This window comes from Dendrobates tinctorius, unplaced genomic scaffold, assembly GCF_039654945.1.
Source record: "Dendrobates tinctorius isolate UK_male_01 unplaced genomic scaffold, ASM3965494v1 ptg000138l, whole genome shotgun sequence".
NCBI classification, from domain to species: domain Eukaryota; kingdom Metazoa; phylum Chordata; class Amphibia; order Anura; family Dendrobatidae; genus Dendrobates; species Dendrobates tinctorius.
In genome coordinates this window covers 28,806,139-28,824,252 of record NW_027361806.1, presented here as the reverse complement: position 1 = coordinate 28,824,252, position 18,114 = coordinate 28,806,139, and the positions used below count along the sequence as shown (strand labels likewise).

Genomic DNA, 18,114 nt, shown 5'->3' with positions numbered 1-18,114 from the left:
GTGAGGCCGCTCCGCCCGGGGTGAGGTGACCGCGGAGCCGGTAAGACGTGAGGCCGCTCCGCCCGGGGTGAGGCGACCGCCGAGACTGTAAGACGTGAGGCCGCTCCGCCCGGGGTGAGGTGACCGCCAAGCCAGTAAGAGGTGAGGCCGCTCCGCCCGGGGTGAGGTGACCGCCGAGCCGGTAAGACGTGAGGCCACTCCGCCCTGGGTGAGGTGACCGCCAAGCCAGTAAGAGGTGAGGCCGCTCCGCCCGGGGTGAGGCGACCGCCAAGCCAGTAAGTGGTGAGGCCGCTCCGCCCGGGGTGAGGTGACTGCGGAGCCGGTAAGACGTGAGGCCGCTCCGCCCGGGGTGAGGTGACCGCCAAGCCAGTAAGAGGTGAGGCCGCTCCGCCCGGGGTGAGGTGACCGCCAAGCCAGTAAGAGGTGAGGCCGCTCCGCCCGGGGTGAGGCGACCGCCGAGACGGTAAGACGTGAGGCCGCTCTGCCCGGGGTGAGGTGACTGCGGAGCCGGTAAGACGTGAGGCCGCTCCGCCCGGGGTGAGGTGACCGCCAAGCCAGTAAGAGGTGAGGCCGCTCCGCCCGGGGTGAGGTGACCGCCAAGCCAGTATGAGGTGAGGCCGCTCCGCCCGGGGTGAGGCGACCGCCGAGACGGTAAGACGTGAGGCCGCTCCGCCCGGGGTGAGGTGACTGCGGAGCCGGTAAGACGTGAGGCCGCTCCGCCCGGGGTGAGGTGACCGCCAAGCCAGTAAGAGGTGAGGCCGCTCCGCCCGGGGTGAGGTGACCGCCGAGACGGTAAGACGTGAGGCCACTCCGCCCGGGGTGAAGTGACCGCCGAGACGGTAAGACGTGAGGCCGCTCCGCCCGGGGTGAGGTGACCGCCAAGCCAGTAAGACGTGAGGCCGCTCCGCCCGTGGTGAGGTGACCGCCGAGACGGTAAGACGTGAGGCCGCTCCGCCCGGGGTGAAGTGACCGCCGAGACGGTAAAACGTGAGGCCGCACCGCCCGGGGTGAAGCGACCGCCGAGACGGTTAGAGGTGAGCGCTCCCCCCGGGGTGAGGTGACCGCCGGGCCGGTAAGACGTGAGGCCGCGGCTTCTATGTCGTGAGTCGTGACGAAACGAGCTCCGTGAGAAGCCAGGAACCTTCAGAGCCTGATAATCGGGGGAATTGAATATTGATTGTGCAATCTCCGCCGGAAGTGACAGCAGTGGGGAAAGAGATGAGTGCAACACACAGCACGTGACAAAGCGGACCTGGGCTCCGGAATGATGGCCGCCGTCTCATTGTGGGCGGGGACTGATGAATTCACGCGAGGTTGGGGCGTATATAAGGCGCGGCTGCCGCTTGTTCCGTCTCTTTCCTGCGTGATGGTTGGAGGAGTGTGAGGTATGGAGGCAGCTACCGGGAGGCCGCATACAGAGGCGGCGTGATGTGGGCTGTGCACCGGGAGTATACAGCCGCTGTATGTCCGGAGGGTCCTGTATGTCGGGGGCGGCAGTGCCGGGGGTCCCTGTGCCTCCTGTATGTCGGGGGCGGCAGTGCCGGGGGTCCCTGTGCCTCCTGTATGTCGGGGGCGGCAGTGCCGGGGGTCCCTGTGCCTCCTGTATGTCGGGGGCGGCAGTGCCGGGGGTCCCTGTGCCTCCTGTATGTCGGGGGCGGCAGTGCCGGGGGTCCCTGTGCCTCCTGTATGTCGGGGGCGGCAGTGCCGGGGGTCCCTGTGCCTCCTGTATGTCGGGGGCGGCAGTGCCGGGGGTCCCTGTGCCTCCTGTATGTCGGGGGCGGCAGGGCCGGGGGTCCCTGTGCCTCCTGTATGTCGGGGGCGGCAGTGTTGGGGGTCCCTGTGCCTCCTGTATGTCGGGGGCGGCAGTGTTGGGGGTCCCTGTGCCTCCTGTATGTCGGGGGCGGCAGTGCCGGGGGTCCCTGTGCCTCCTGTATGTCGGGGGCGGCAGTGCCGGGGGTCCCTGTGCCTCCTGTATGTCGGGGGCGGCAGTGCCGGGGGTCCCTGTGCCTCCTGTATGTCGGGGGCGGCAGTGCCGGGGGTCCCTGTGCCTCCTGTATGTCGGGGGCGGCAGGGCCGGGGTCTGATGGGCATATACTGAACAGCTACGAAAATGGGCAACAAAGGGCATTAATGAAAAGGTTAAGTGACTTTGGGCTACTGATCTCACACACTGCAGACATATAGAACAGGGAGCCCCACATCACACCCCAGGACCCTCCAGCTGGGGCCAAATGGGGTCTGGGCATCAGAACTGGCATCAAAGTGGGCACACAGACTATATTCACAGATGTGAATAAGTAACTGTTTATAACCCTTTTGGGCCTGGCTGAAGGGTCCTGGGTTTGATGCCGGCGTCACTAAGTATGTAATGGTGGTGTGAGATCAGTGGCCTAAAGTAACTTAACCCCTCAACTGATGTCTTTACTTCAAATCTGTGAAAATCGTCTGTTTGCACTAGCCTAGCAGAGGGGGCTGCTCCTGTGTATTGGGGTGCGCTGTAGCCTAGCAGAGGGGGCTGCTCCTGTGTATTGGGGTGCGCTGTAGCCTAGCAGAGGGGGCTGCTCCTGTGTATTGGGGTGCGCTGTAGCCTAGCAGAGGGGGCTGCTCCTGTGTATTGGGGTGCGCTGTAGCCTAGCAGAGGGGGCTGCTCCTGTGTATTGGGGTGCGCTGTAGCCTAGCAGAGGGGGCTGCTCCTGTGTATTGGGGGTGCGCTGTAGCCTAGCAGAGGGGGCTGCTCCTGTGTATTGGGGGTGCGCTGTAGCCTAGCACTGGGGCTGCTCCTGTGTATTGGGGGTGCGCTGTAGCCTAGCACTGGGGCTGCTCCTGTGTATTGGGGGTGCGCTGTAGCCTAGCACTGGGGGTGCTCCTGTGTATTGGGGGTGCGCTGTAGCCTAGCACTGGGGGTGCTCCTGTGTATTGGGGGTGCGCTGTAGCCTAGCACTGGGGGTGCTCCTGTGTATTGGGGGTGCGCTGTAGCCTAGCACTGGGGGTGCTCCTGTGTATTGGGGGTGCGCTGTAGCCTAGCACTGGGGGTGCTCCTGTGTATTGGGGGTGCGCTGTAGCCTAGCACTGGGGGTGCTCCTGTGTATTGGGGTGCGCTGTAGCCTAGCACTGGGGGTGCTCCTGTGTATTGGGGTGCGCTGTAGCCTAGCACTGGGGGTGCTCCTGTGTATTGGGGGGGCTCTCTAGCCTAGCACGTGCGGACCCTGTGCTCTTAGTGGCTGAACCATCTGACTGATCTTCCTATGATGAGATCTATGTTCAGTTCTGCTACTGATGAGCTGCGATGACATCTCTACTTCTGAGGAAGTCCGGTCTGTAGAGCATCAGCTCCTGAGGTCGGGGTCCGGCTCCTGCAGTGCTGCCTGTGTTTGTCATCCCTTGTATGTGATCCTGGGGTCTCCTGTGGTGTCTGGGTCGCTCTGATGGCTTCTTCTCTTGCAGGTTTCCTGCGGCCGGACGTCTGGATGTTGGCGGCAGAGCGTGGTGAGAGGTAAGTGTGTGCTGGTGCCGTTTGTCCCTCTCTGTGGCCCTCACCAGACGTCTTCTAATGATGAGATCTTTGTCCAGTTCTGCTACTGACGTTCAGCGATGACATCGGCTAATCTGAAGCAGACTCCTCTGGTGGGGCACATCTTCCCACTTTTCTGAATGCTCCTCACTGCAGAGTGTTTGTTGCAATGTGTCACAGCAGCACATTCTCCCTGTGGTCACCTCTAGCTGCCAGTTCTTACAGGGATGTGGGGTAACTTGGTCCGGGGATCATTGTAGCCAGTCTCCTCCACAACCTCCGTGGCTGCCTGCCAGTCCTGTATTTGAGCTCGAGGTGGACCTGGGGCTGGTGACTCAACTGCTCTTCTCTAATCAGTGTCTTGTTTGTCCACAGGTTTCTGGGGATGAAGATTATTGTTGGTTTGTAATGTTGTTGTAGTTTTGTCTTCCTAATAAAGTTTTGTTCTACCGTCCACTGCCTCGGTTGTCTATTTTCTGCACTGCAGAGAGTCTCCTGGTCTCTTCCAGTGACCCTGGGGTCTTATTCCAGTGCTAAAGTGACCCCTTCCTGCAGAATGGCCGGGATCTGCTGTGACCCAGTCACTCCGATGGTTGGGTACAAGCCTCACGTTCTCATCCTTGTGGTTAATCTTTCATGGGTGTGGAGTGGGACTGACTATGGACCCTTCTGGTCCTCTGGTGTCTGCAAATTGGCTCTTCAGAGGACTAGCACCACCTATAGGGATCAGCAATCCGAAAAGGAAATGTTGACCCTCTAACTAGCCTTATCCCAAGACTTGGGATAAAAATCATTCGTGTGACAAGGATTTAGTGAGGTTTAGGATTGATACTTCCTATAGGTGGCGCTAGAGTTCTGAAGAGACCATCTGCAGCTGAAGTCTCCTCACCTTGGCATGTCTGGCTCGATGCGTCACACTCCACAAAGATCCAGTGTAACAATTCTTGTATACTGCTCATAGTTAATAAAAAAAAAAAAAAAAAAAACCCACTGGTGAAATCCCTTGTCCTGGATTAGAATATTAACATGAGAGGCTGGTCTAGAAATCCGATCTCCAAGTTAATCTATAAATTAGGCCTGTTCACAGTGAGGGGCAGCCTAGCTGATGTGCTCCATTTCATATCCCCCCCCTCCCTTGGGGACAGAATACCAGACTGCAAAATTTGAGTTTTCTCCCTAATTTCACGGTTTTGCATATTTGTATGTCACTTTTTATTTGCGTTTTTATATCCTTTTATTGTAAGCACTGTACCTTTTATATTAAAGCTTAAAACTTTAAGTCTGAGCCTTGTTGCTGTAAAGAATCCATAGCCTTAGAGCGTGCGCTCCTGGTGACTGGCGGACAGTAGTAGTATGTCTGGGACTCATCGCCCGTGTGTTCGGTGAGAGGTGGCAGCGTGTATGAGTGGGGTGTGCGGTCTGTGATTTATGCTCCCACTGCAGCATAGGACAGAGGGTGAATGCTGGACTGAGTGAGAGGAGACAGATTAACCCTTGCAGGCGCAACCCCACGTCATGTGCTGAGAAGCGGGTACGTGACAATCGGTGGCAGCAGCTGGATTCAGTGATTCTACAGGAGATCCACTCGTGATCAGTACAGTGGCGGATGTCTATACAGGGTTCCTTTGGACATTATGGCCGTGGCGAGCCACCGGGTGTAGTTTGCAAGACCTGATGTAGCTGCAGCACAAGCGCAATGTAGGCAGCTCTATAGATAATCACGACCGAGACTAGGAGCTCATACTCACAAGAGACTCGCTCAAAAACCTGGCACTGCTGCCGACACTCGGACCAGAGCGTGTGGCTACATGTATTTCTATGCCGCCGTCCGGTCCAAGTGCTGGTGGCAGTGCCAGGTTTTCACTCGCAAGTGAGAATGAGCCCTAATAAGGTCTAAAAATTACAAATGCATGAAAAAAAAAAATCATCTTGGCATGCTGAATCTCCTGGTTTATTAGCAATCTTTACCCCAATTATAACACGTGCAGAATAATTGCGCATCTTGAGCATAATACAGTACAGGATCAGTAATGTATGTGCACAGTGACTGCACCAGCAGAATAGTGAGTGCAGCTCTGGGGTATAATACAGGATGTAACTCAGGATCAGTAATGTATGTACACAGTGAGTGCAGCTCTGGAGTATAATACAGGATGTAACTCAGGATCAGTAATGTAATGTATATACACAATGACTGCACCAGTAGAATAGTGAGTGCAGCTCTGGGGTATAATACAGGATGTAACTCAGGATCAGTAATGTATGTACACAGTGAGTGCAGCTCTGGAGTATAATACAGGATGTAACTCAGGATCAGTAATGTGTGTACACAGTGACTGCGCCAGCAGAATAGTGAGTGCAGCTCTGGAGTATAATACAGGAGGTAACCCAGGATCAGTTATGTAATGTGTGTACACTGACTGCACCAGCAGAATAGTGAGTGCAGCTCTTGAGTATAACTCAGGATCAGTAATGTATGTACACGGTGACTGCACCCGCAGAATAGTGCAGCTCTGGGGTATAATACAGGATGTAACTCAGGATCAATAATGTATGTACACAGTGAGTGCAGCTCTGGAGTATAATTCAGGATCAGTAATGTATGTACACAGTGACTGCACCAGCAGAATAGTGAGTGCAGCTCTGGAGGATAATACAGGAAGGTTAATATCTGTATTTAGAGATAATATCCACTGTGGAGTAATACCTTGAGTAGGTTAGAAGTTACTTCAGGCATCTGTATCCTTTTCATGATCCCTAAATTCTGCAGTTTCTGAGCGATTTGCTGAGTAGCTGACACCTTTTTCCTCTGTGGAGTCATTTGCTGGATTCCTCTGCAGCGCTGACTTTAGGGTTGCAGAAGGGTGAGGCCTTAGTTTGTCCCTGGGATGAGCCGCTTGTCACCATATTCCACGGTGCAGGGTCCGGCTCATATCTTGGTCATAGATTTCATAAAGAGGAAGTTTCAGCCTCAGTTTCCTTAACTTAAGATTTACAGCCCCCTGATAACTGCGAGAGTAAATATCATTACACCCCCCCCAATAAATATGGAGCTCCCTGCTGGGAACCGGACAAGATGAGATACACGGCTCAGCAGACAGTATCACAGGATAGGATTAGATACACGGCTCAGCAGTCAGTATCACACAGGATAGCATTAGATACATGATCATCCGTCCACTGTCCTTATTGCACCTCTGTTGCATGTCCTCTTGGTATTGATGCCGCCTCTCATCTTCTTGATGTGCTGTCTCTTTACCATTTTCTTAGTTACTGTCTCTTCACAGTCATTCAACTCTGAGCTTTTGCAGCTGCCGTGATTTTCACTTTCGGCCACATGGGTTCATCTTATAAACGATAGTTTTGTTTTTTGTTTTTTTTTTCTGTATGCATCGTCCACTGGGGGGCGCTCATGGCTGCTGGGCGAATTCCTCCCGGTGGCAGGTTTCTGCTGTGACAGGAGCACTGCCAGCAGACGCAGCTCTGAGGGCGCCCACCATGGACCCCATAATGGGGGTTTATCCTATACAGAAATCAGTATATGAATTGATGAATAGTGACTCCGAGAAAACCATCCTCCTGCGTCAGAGGCAGATGTACTCGGAATATCATCTTTACCATATCAAAATCAACAAGATAGAGCAAATGAAAAATCCAAGGGATTGGCGTGCAGGACGGCGACACGTCCCACTGTACAGCTGCGCATACAATGGCGGCCAAAAGGTTTGCATTATTTTTTATTAAAAGTGTGGTTCCTTCTGTCTGGTTGTTGCCATTTTCCTGGTGATTTTAGTAAACCGGAAGCAAATGGTTGTCAGCGATAAAGATGAACATTGTTCTATCCATTTATCTGTTAGTTTTCAACAATTGCGGGGCCAAATGTTTTGCATATTTTCTCATTTGTAGTTGAATTTTACCTAAAATGTTTATTTTTTGTTTTTTTTTTTGGTTAAAACTTTGCAAAGACAAAGCCAATTCATCCCCAGATGTCAGGAAGCTGCTTATTCTGAGAGTGAAGTCATGAAAAGCCAGAAAGAGGGAACTATGGAATAAAGCTGCTCTCAGAGACAAGTGTCACTTGTCATAAAGAAAAAGAAGGTTATGGAACAGCTGACAAACCTAGAAGTGGACAACCACGGAAAACTTCTTCCAGAGGTGATCACATTATTAAGAATAAGTCAGATGTCCATGAAGTGCTGCACAGATGTCACACAAAAAGAGCGAGGAATATGGGGTCAAAGTGAGTGGCCAAACTGTGGGGCGACGGCTCAGAGCAGTAGGTGAATGCACGAGGTCCAGCACAGAAGCCTTTCATCTCTGCAAAGAACCGGAAGGTCAGACTTGTGTTTGCCAAAGAACACGGCCAATGGAAAGAGACAGATTGGTCTAAGGAGTTGTGTTCGAATGAATCCAAGTGCAATCTGGTAGTGATGGCGAGCACTATATATAGCGCCCAATAGGAAAACGTAATGATGTAAGGGACAAAACACCTACAGTGAAACGTGGTGGAAATTTCATGGTTTGGGGCTGCTTTTCTGCATAGAATTGATGGAAATATGAATGCTACCATGTACAAGAACATACTGGAGAATGTAATGCCACCATATGGTAAAACCAGAGTATGCAGGAGCTGGAAATATTAGCAAGACAATAAACCTAACCACACATCCAATTTAGTAAAAAATTGGTTAGCAAAGAAAAATGTTCGCCTGTTGCAAAGGCCGAGCCAATCACCCGATTAAGACTGCAGAGACCTGTGTGTCGTAAGCAGTGCTTTCCCGCCTCCCACCAATCCCCTAATAACAAAACACCGACAAGCATGAATGGGTTGAACAGGTTGGTCACAGTTTATTAATAAGCAGAGAGAGGCAAGTACAATTCGCAACGGACTCATAAGCTGTAAGCCCGCAACCGCTGGGCACGTCGGCTGATGAGCGGTTACGACCCTTGCCCCCCTCTACACTACCGCCACGGAGGATCATGTGTATGACCTACACAGGACTCCGACCGCCACACAACATCATTAAGGTCTGTTCAACCCCGTCCTGCAAATTAGTTAAAAACATCTAGCCCGATATCTGTTAAATGAACGCCGTCCGGTCTCAGGAGGGATGAGATGTCTTCTTCCAGATTGTGGTGGTGAACCACGATGCCGTAGTTCTCTTTGACAAACGTTGCCATCTTCGAGTTTATCTTTCTCCTTGACTTGTCGATGGCCTTAAGGTCTTTAGCTCCGTGCCAGACTGTTCGTGATATATCAGACCACACCACCACCATATCTGGTATAAGACAAACAGCTCGCTTTATGTCCGTCTTCATTGTCGTGAAGAGCTCTGCTCCTGTTGTCTTGCACAAATCATTACCACCAGCATGTAACACCAATATTAGCGGCCGGTTTTGCCATTTTACAAATTTTAACCAACTCCGGGAAGATCTGATCCCACTGGATCCCTCTCCAGTTGACCTCTAGTTGTGGGAAGTTAAAATTCTTTCCACCAGGGCGTATCTCTGCTCTTTTGCCCGCCCAATAAATAAAAGAATGTCCCAATACCCAAACTGCTGGCTTATGACCTCCTGTAAGAGACAAGATGTGTTATAGCAGGTCTGGTCTTATGTATCTCGCAAAGCATGCGGATTTCCAACGGCCCAATCTCTGCACTTCAGCTTCAGCTACACCGGCCCTAGCTGCTTCAGTGGCCGCTCCGATTCTAAAAGAATGCGTCCCGTATTCTTTAGGGTCTACACCGACAGCTTGTAGACATTTCTTAAAAGATTGTGTGAAATTGATATTTAGTAAGCGGGGACCTGTCGGTGTGAGAGAAAAAAAATCTACTTTCGTGTCTTATAGCCGCGTAGTGTCTGATTATTTTGACCGGGCATATGGGGCCATCTAGAGCCTTGACCAGGACCCACGACCCTCTACCAGTGGGATCACATTTGGATTTCCGCACTAATGCGCAGAGCGTCGCTGCATATTGCGAGATCCTCATATATTAACCCGCCTATTGATGCTGTTTTTGACTGCAGCACCAGTTCGCTGATTCGTAGCGCCCCGAAGAATGAAATAACAAACGCTGTGGATATTTGGGCTGACTCGTATTGTGACCTGCATAACGATTTAGATATTGTGATAACGTCGTTTAACAGACTTAAAGAAACGGGGCGACGATATTCCTGACTGGGTTGGAGCCTTTTACAGCCTTTAACGGCTTGCTTTATGAGAATATAGTTACATGGGCCCATCCCACTAGCTGAAAGAAAAAGGCTACTCCCGATAAATGACGCTGCGCTAATGTGCCCGACGCGCCTCTACTCCTGAGCTGATTCAGGAGTTCTACCACCACGTCGCATCTCGCCCGATCACACGTATCGACTGGCCTGCCTTTAATTAGCGTGCACCACTCTTCCCATGCCTTACCATAAACCTGCCAGGTAGCCGGTGTCACTGAGGCGCGGATCAAGGGCACCAGTGATTGGCCACTGTGTCCCAGAGGGAGGGAGGACAGTCGGCCCGTTGGTTCTGCGCTGGGAAGGAAGACTTTGAAGGCCTGCCAATCGGAAGACAACAGAGAGTTAACCATCTTATCGTCCACAGTAGACGTCACTGTGGCTTGGCACCAGATGTTGTGTCTAAGGCTACTTTCACATTAGCGTCGTGCGACGCACGTCGCAATGCGTCGTTTTGGCGAAAAAATGCATCCTGCAAAGTTGCCCGCAGGATGCGTTTTTTCTCCATTGACTTACATTAGCGACGCATTGCCACACGTCTCATTCGTCTTGCGACGGATGCGTCGTGTTTTGGTGGCCGTGACGCACACAAAAACGTTACATGTTTTTTGGTGCGTCGTGTACGCCATTTTCGACCGCGCATGCGCGGCCGAAACTCCTCCCCGGACATTACAATGGGGCAACGGATGCGTTGCAAAACTGCATCCGCTGCTCCCGTTGGAGAAAACTTTCACAACGTGCGACGCTACGGTGAAAGTAGCCTTAGGCATAATAGTGCAAGGCAGCGCAACAGCGAAAGAATCGGTGGCGATGAGGAAGACATACTGTTTAAGCATTTCGCACTTCCTGGGTTTTTGACTAGAAATCTGATATTTACATTTTTCAGTTTGTCACCCCATAGTCCGGTCCTTGTAGATTGTGACAAAACCATTTATGAAATCTCCACTCAACGCCAGACCTAGATCCTTGCTTGGCGTTTCCTGTGACATGGCATGTATGCCCATTGTAGGTTTTCAAATTTGTCCTCCAGACCGACAAATCCGCCTGAAGGGAGCGGTTGAGTCTGATTTGGTGACTTTTTTCGCTTCAAGGAAACTTTTAAAAGTTTTATTTATTTATTTTTTTTGTTATTTATCCGCCGGTAAACAAAAAACCATTTCATTGGTATCTATTTCAATGCAGAGGAAAGGGAGAACGTCACATAGCCCGTTCGTATTCATTGATGCAGTGGATTGCTGAATTGCTGCCTGTTTGGTGACGCACTACCCAGTGTAGGAAGGTACTGAACAGCTCGAAATAGTGACAGGAAATGGAGCAGCCCATCGGCAGGCACATGTTGAAATAAAACGGCTGGCCCACCTTAGAGCCCAACAAGTGGAAGTGTTCAGGAGGCAGAAAGCTAATTCTGTCGGATTTTGCACGAGTTCAACTGCTCTGTCAAAGGAATTGTAGGTTACGGAAGTGTCTTCTGGGGCATCGCATCGTTATCCGAATCGCCTTTTGGGTAAGAAAGATGATGTAGTAGCCTATAATTTCAATGTTCTTTTTTGGTTTACTTTCAATTGGGCTAGAATTCACATTTGCTGCGCCATAAGCCCAAGCATTTAACCACACAGCCATTAGCTTATAAGGCGAGATTCTGACATTTTTTGAAAGGCATTGATTTAACTGATATTTTTATGTAAAATCTTGGGGAGTTCGCATGTTCTACTTTGTGTAAAATTCTGGGAATTTGTTTGCTAATTTAAGCCCCAAGGGTGGTTTGCACGTTAACTCCCGGGCCAATTTTTACAATTCTGACCACTGTCCCTTTATGAGGTAATAACTCAAACGCTTCCATGGATCCCGGTGATTCTGACAATGTTTTCTCGAGACATATTGTACTTCATGTTAGTGGTAAAATTTCATTCAAATAACTTGCGTTTATTTGTGAAAAATACGGAAATTTGGCAAAAATTTTGAAAATTTCGCAATTTTCCAACTGAATTTTTATGCCCTTAAATCACAGAGATATGGCACACAAAAAACTTGGTAAGTAACATTTCCCACATGTTTACTTTACATCAGCACAATTTTGGAACCAAAATTTTTTTGTGTTAGGAAGTTATAAGGGTTAAAAATTGACCAGTGATTTCTCATTTTTGCAACGCCATTTTATTTTTAGGGACCACATCACATTTGAAGCCACTTTGAGGGGTCTATATGATAGAAAATACCCAAAAGTGACACCATTCTAAAAACTGCACCCCTTAAGGTGCTCAAAACCACATTCAAAAAGTTTATTAACCCTTTAGGTGCATCACAGGAATTTTTTGAATAATTAAAAAGAAATGAACATTTACATTTTTTTCACAAAAAAAATACTTCAGGTTCAATTTTTTTTATTTTACCAAGGGTAACAGGAGAAATTGGACTGCAAAAGTTATTGTGCAGTTTGTCCTGAGTACGCTGACACCTGATATGTGGGGGGAACCACTGTTTCGGCACATGGCTGAGCTCAGAAGGGAAGGAGCGCCATTTGACTTTTTCAATGCAAAATTGGCTGGAATTCAGATCGGACGCCATGTCACGTTTGGAGAGCCCCTGATGTACCTAAACAGTGGAAACCACCCACAAGTGACCCCATTTTGGAAACTAGACCCCCCAAGGAACTTATCTAGATATGTGGTGAGAATTTTGAACCCACAAGGGCTTCACAGAAGTTTATAACGTACAGCGGTACAGTTAAAAAAATCAGTTTTTCCACAAAAATTATCTTTTCACCCACAATTTTTATTTTCCCAAGGGTAACAGGACCCTAAAAGTTATTGTGCAATTTGTCCTGAATACGCTGATATGTGGGGGGGAACCACTTTCGGCGCATGGCAGAGCTCAGAAGGGAAGGAGCGCCGTTTGACGTTTTTGGCTGGAATTGAGATCGGACACCATGTCGCGATTGGAAAACCCCTGTTGTACCAAAACAGTGAAAACCCCCCACAAATGACACCATTTTGGAAACTAGACCCCCCAAGGAACTTATCTAGATGTGTGGTGAGAACTTTGACCCCTCCAGTGCTTCACAGAAGTTTATAACGCCCGGGCGTGAAAATAAAAAAATCTTATTTTTTTCCACAAACATGATCTTTTAGTCACCAATTTTTTTTATTTTCCTAAGGGTACCAGGAGAAAATGGACCCCAAAAGTTGTTGTCCAATTTGTCCTGAGTACGCTGATACCCCATATGTGGGAGAAAACTACTGTATGGGCACACGTCGGGGCTCGGAAGGGAAGTAGTGACGTTTTGGAATGCAGACTTTGATGGATTGGTCTGCGGGTGTCATGTGCGTTTGGAGAGCCCCTGATGTACCTAAACAGTGGAAACTCCCCACAAGTGACCCCATTTTGAAAACTAGACCCCCCACGGAACTTATCTAGATGTGTGGTGAGCACTTTGAACCCCCAAGTGCTTCACAGAAGTTTAGAACGCCCGGGCGTGAAAATAAAATCATTTTTTTCCACAAAAATGATATTTTTGCCCCCAATTTTTTTATTTTGTAAGGGTAACAGGAGAAATTGGACCCCAAAAGTTGTTTTGCAATTTGTCCTGAGTAGGCTGATACCCTATATGTGGGGGTAAAACACTGTTTGGGCGCATGGCAGAGCTTGGAAGGGAAGGAGCACCATTTGACTTTTTCAACGCAGAATTGGCTGAATTGAGATCAGACGCCATGTTGTGTTTGGAGAGCCCCTGATGTGCCCAAACAGTGGAAACCCCCCAATTCTAACTCCAACCCGAACCCTAATCTCAGCCCTAATCCTAATGGGAAAATAGAATTAAATACATTTTCTTTTAGTTTTATTATTTTTCCCTAACTAAGGGGGTGATAACGGGGGGTTTGATTTACTGTTTATGGCGGTTTTTATGTTTGGCGGCTGTCACACGCTAAAAGACGCTTTTTATTGTAAAAATAGTTTTTGCATCACCACATATTGAGAGCTATAATTTTTCCGTATTTTGACCCACCGAGTCATGTGAGGTCTTATTTTTTGCGGGATGAGTTGATGTTTTTATTGGTACCATTTTCGGGCACGTGACATTTTTTGATCACTTTTTATTCCGATTTTTGGGACGCAGAATGAACAAAAACCAGCGTTTCATGAATTTATTTTGGGGGGGTGCGTTTACACCGTTCCGCGTGCGGTAAAATTGATAAAGCGGTTTTATTCTTCGGGTCGGTACGGTTACAGCGATACCTCATTTAGGTCGTTTTTTATGTTTTGTCGTTTTTATGCAATGAAAACTATTTTATATAAAAAATAATTATTTTTGCATCGCTTTATTCTGCGAGCTATAACTTTTTTATTTTTTAGGTTACGATGCTGTATGGTGGCTCGTTTTTTTGCGGGACAAGATGACGTTTTCAGCGGTACCATGGTTATTTATATACATCTTTTTGATCGCGCGTTATTGCACTTTTTGTTCGGCGGTATGATAATAAATCATTTTTTGCTTTGTTTTTTTATTTTTTAAGGGGTTCGCTAAAGGGGTTAACTAATGGGACAGTTTTATAGGGCAGGTCGTTACGGACGCGGCGATACCAAATATGTGTACTTTTATTGTTTTGGGTTTTTTTATTTCCAAAAAATGAATTTATTGGGGGCATATTTTTTTTTCTAATTTATTTGGCGATTTTTTTTTTTTTTAAATTATTTTAACACTTTTTTTAACTTTATTATATTGTCCCAGGTGGGACATCACTGTCCTGTGACAGATCGCTAATCTGTCACATCACAGATCACTGTGACAGATCAGCGATCTGTCACAGGCATTGAAGGCACTGAGGAAGCCAGCTCCCTGCAGGCCCCTGTCGCCATCTTGGATTCGGGGGCCTGCAGGGAAGGAGCCCCCCGCAGCAGCGCTGCACATTGCGCTGCTGTGGGGGGCTCAGGGAAGCACGGAGGGAGCCCCCTCCCTGCCGATGCTTCCCTTTAACCCCCGGTACACCGCGATTGTGTTTGATCGCGGTGTGCAAGGGGTTAACGTGTCGGGGGCGGTCCGTGACCGCCCCTGACACATTGTGCCGGGTGTCAGCTGTGATAATCAGCTGACACCCGGCCGCGATCAGCGGCGCTCACCACGTGGGCGCTGCTGATCGCTGTGATGTATTATCCCGTCCCTGGGAATTAAGTCCCAGGGCACATGGACGGGATAATACGTCATATGGGATTAAGGGGTTAAGATTATTTGATTTTAGATTTTTTGCCGATGATTAAATGTGAAGTGGATAAAATCCGTATTTTAAACCGCGATGTGGCTGCTGGGCAGCTCCTTTATCAGGGTAAAGGCTTAGCCCGGGGCCTATGGCGGCTACGCCCGCTGGGATTGTGCCTCGTAAATTGATCTGAGGGTACACCTTGATGCAGGATGTCCTTGGATGTAACGATGGTAGCTGCGCAGTTGGTTTTGCTTTAGTAATAGATGTCGTTTGGCATTGGATTTTTTTTTTTTCTTTTTATAGGAGATGCCCCTCTCCGTATTGATTCATTATCGATTTATCAACGTTCACCACTATGCGTTGCCGAATGAACTATATCTGAGCTGGTGTACTCCGACTCCTAGTTGATCCGTATTCCACTTTTATATGTGAGATACATACTCCGCTGAGTCCACTCCAGGGACTCTTACACGGGACTGTTCCTCAATTTAACGGGGTAAAACCTGTAATCAGATCCATAATATAACCGCTGAGCAGCTTGTAATCGCTCCATTTGCCTGGCGGGTACACCATGATGTGGGGTGTCCGCATTCGCAGGAAGAGCATCCATGTCTATATTTACCAGACACATTGAATCAGCAGTATCCTTTGTGAATTAAGTGGGCCCCTGGTCCACGTGCAACCGTTGAGTCCTGGAGTAATTAGGGGTCGCGTATGAAGGGGGGGCTTCCTTTGATCCATCATCAGTGGTAGCCAAACATCTGTTCCCAGCCTAATTTGGGCTGTAGGGTCAGGCGCCTCTGGAACTGTACATTGTACCACGGCCAGGCGGAAACACCATCATTAATTTGAGTGATTTATAACACGTAGATCGCAGGGGTGAGAACACTCACCGCTATTTGACTCCAGCCGAGTGACTCCAGGTGATGGAGGTACTCAGGCTCCTGCAGTATCGTAGGTTCAGGTTAGGTGTCTGCTGTGTCCAGAAGCCCCGGGAGTGAGGGATAGATCCGTGGCGGCTTCTATGTGGTCCGTGTCTGCGGTGTTGGCTTCTATGTGGTCCGTGTCTGCGGTGTTAGCTGCTATGTGGTCTGTGTCTGCGGTGTTGGCTCCTATGTGGTCCGTGTCTGCGGTGTTAGCTCCTATGTGGTCCGTGTCTGCGGTGTTAGCTGCTATGTGGTCCGTGTCTGCGGTGTTAGCTGCTATGTGGTCCGTGTCTGCGGTGTTAGCTTCTATGTGGTCCGTGTCTGCGGTGTTAGCTCCTATGTGGTCCGTGTCTGCGGTGTTGGCTTCTGTGGTCTGTGTCTGCGGTGTTAGCTTCTATGTGGTCTGTGTCTGCGGTGTTGGCTCCTATGTGGTCCGTGTCTGCGGCGTTAGCTCCTATGTGGTCCGTGTCTGCGGTGTTAGCTCCTATGTGGTCCGTGTCTGCGGTGTTAGCTCCTATGTGGTCCGTGTCTGCGGTGTTATCTCCTATGTGGTCCGTGTCTGCGGTGTTATCTCCTGTGTGGTCCGTGTCTGCGGTGTTGGCTTCTATGTGGTCCGTGTCTGCGGTGTTAGCTCCTATGTGGTCCGTGTCTGCGGTGTTAGCTGCTATGTGGTCCGTGTCTGCGGTGTTAGCTTCTATGTGGTCTGTGTCTGCGGTGTTAGCTGCTATGTGGTCTGTGTCTGCGGTGTTAGCTCCTATGTGGTCCGTGTCTGCGGTGTTGGCTTCTATGTGGTCCGTGTCTGCGATGTTAGCTCCTACGTGGTCCATGTCTGCGGTGTTAGCTTCTATGTGGTCCGTGTCTGCGGTGTTAGCTTCTATGTGGTCTGTGTCTGCGGTGTTAGCTTCTATGTGGTCTGTGTCTGCGGTGTTGGCTTCTATGTGGTCTGTGTCTGCGGTGTTGGCTTCTACGTGGTCTGTGTCTGCGATGTTAGCTCCTACGTGGTCCGTGTCTGCGGTGTTAGCTTCTATGTGGTCCGTGTCTGCGGTGTTAGCTCCTATGTGGTCCGTGTCTGCGGTGATAGCTCCTATGTGGTCCGTGTCTGCGGTGTTAGCTCCTATGTGGTCCGTGTCTGCGGTGTTAGCTGCTATGTGGTCCGTGTCTGCGGTGTTGGCTTCTATGTGGTCTGTGTCTGCGGTGTTGGCTTCTATGTGGTCTGTGTCTGCGGTGTTGGCTTCTATGTGGTCCGTGTCTGCGGTGTTGGCTTCTATGTGGTCCGTGTCTGCGGTGTTGGATTCTATGTGGTCTGTGTCTGCGGTGTTGGCTTCTACGTGGTCTGTGTCTGCGGTGTTGGCTTCTACGTGGTCCGTGTCTGCGATGTTAGCTCCTACGTGGTACGTGTCTACCGTGTTGGCTTCTATGTGGTCCGTGTCTGCGGTGTTAGCTCCTATGTGGTCCGTGTCTGCGGTGTTAGCTGCTATGTGGTCCGTGTCTGCGGTGTTAGCTGCTATGTGGTCTGTGTCTGCGGTGTTAGCTGCTATGTGGTCTGTGTCTGCGGTGTTAGCTTCTATGTGGTCCGTGTCTGCGGTGTTAGCTCCTGTGTGGTCCGTGTCTTCGGTGTTAGCTCCTGTGTGGTCTGTGTCTGCGGTGTTAGCTCCTATGTGGTCCGTGTCTGCGGTGTTAGCTCCTATGTGGTCCGTGTCTGCGGTGTTGGCTTCTATGTGGTCCGTGTCTGCGGTGTTGGCTTCTATGTGGTCCGTGTCTGCGGTGTTAGCTCCTATGTGGTCCGTGTCTGCGGTGTTAGCTGCTATGTGGTCCGTGTCTGCGGTGTTAGCTTCTATGTGGTCTGTGTCTGCGGTGTTAGCTTCTATGTGGTCTGTGTCTGCGGTGTTAGCTTCTATGTGGTCTGTGTCTGCGGTGTTAGCTTCTATGTGGTCTGTGTCTGCGGTGTTGGCTTCTACGTGGTCTGTGTCTGCGGTGTTAGCTCCTATGTGGTCCGTGTCTGCGGTGTTGGCTTCTATGTGGTCCGTGTCTGCGGTGTTGGATTCTATGTGGTCTGTGTCTGCGGTGTTGGCTTCTACGTGGTCTGTGTCTGCGGTGTTGGCTTCTACGTGGTCCGTGTCTGCGATGTTAGCTCCTACGTGGTCCGTGTCTGCGGTGTTAGCTTCTATGTGGTCCGTGTCTGCGGTGTTAGCTTCTATGTGGTCTGTGTCTGCGGTGTTAGCTTCTATGTGGTCTGTGTCTGCGGTGTTGGCTT

The 18,114-nt window shown here is 49.9% G+C and overlaps 1 long non-coding RNA gene and 3 other non-coding genes across 4 annotated transcripts; all 4 read left to right on the top strand.

The window, feature by feature from the left end:
• The first annotated feature begins 1,267 nt into the window (after positions 1-1,267).
• LOC141048855 (uncharacterized) lies at positions 1,268-3,965 on the top strand. The gene is made up of 3 exons (XR_012220164.1): positions 1,268-1,385; positions 3,445-3,493; positions 3,887-3,965. It is a non-coding gene; the product is annotated as an uncharacterized lncRNA (long non-coding RNA).
• Positions 3,240-3,310, top strand: LOC141048929 (small nucleolar RNA SNORD38). The gene has a single exon (XR_012220207.1). It is a non-coding gene; the product is annotated as a small nucleolar RNA SNORD38 (small nucleolar RNA).
• On the top strand, positions 3,547-3,616 carry LOC141048928 (small nucleolar RNA SNORD38). Its single transcript, XR_012220206.1, has one exon. It is a non-coding gene; the product is annotated as a small nucleolar RNA SNORD38 (small nucleolar RNA).
• A 22-nt stretch (positions 3,966-3,987) lies between the features above and the next one.
• LOC141048932 (small nucleolar RNA SNORA35) lies at positions 3,988-4,116 on the top strand. The gene has a single exon (XR_012220210.1). It is a non-coding gene; the product is annotated as a small nucleolar RNA SNORA35 (small nucleolar RNA).
• Positions 4,117-18,114: the final 13,998 nt, after the last annotated feature.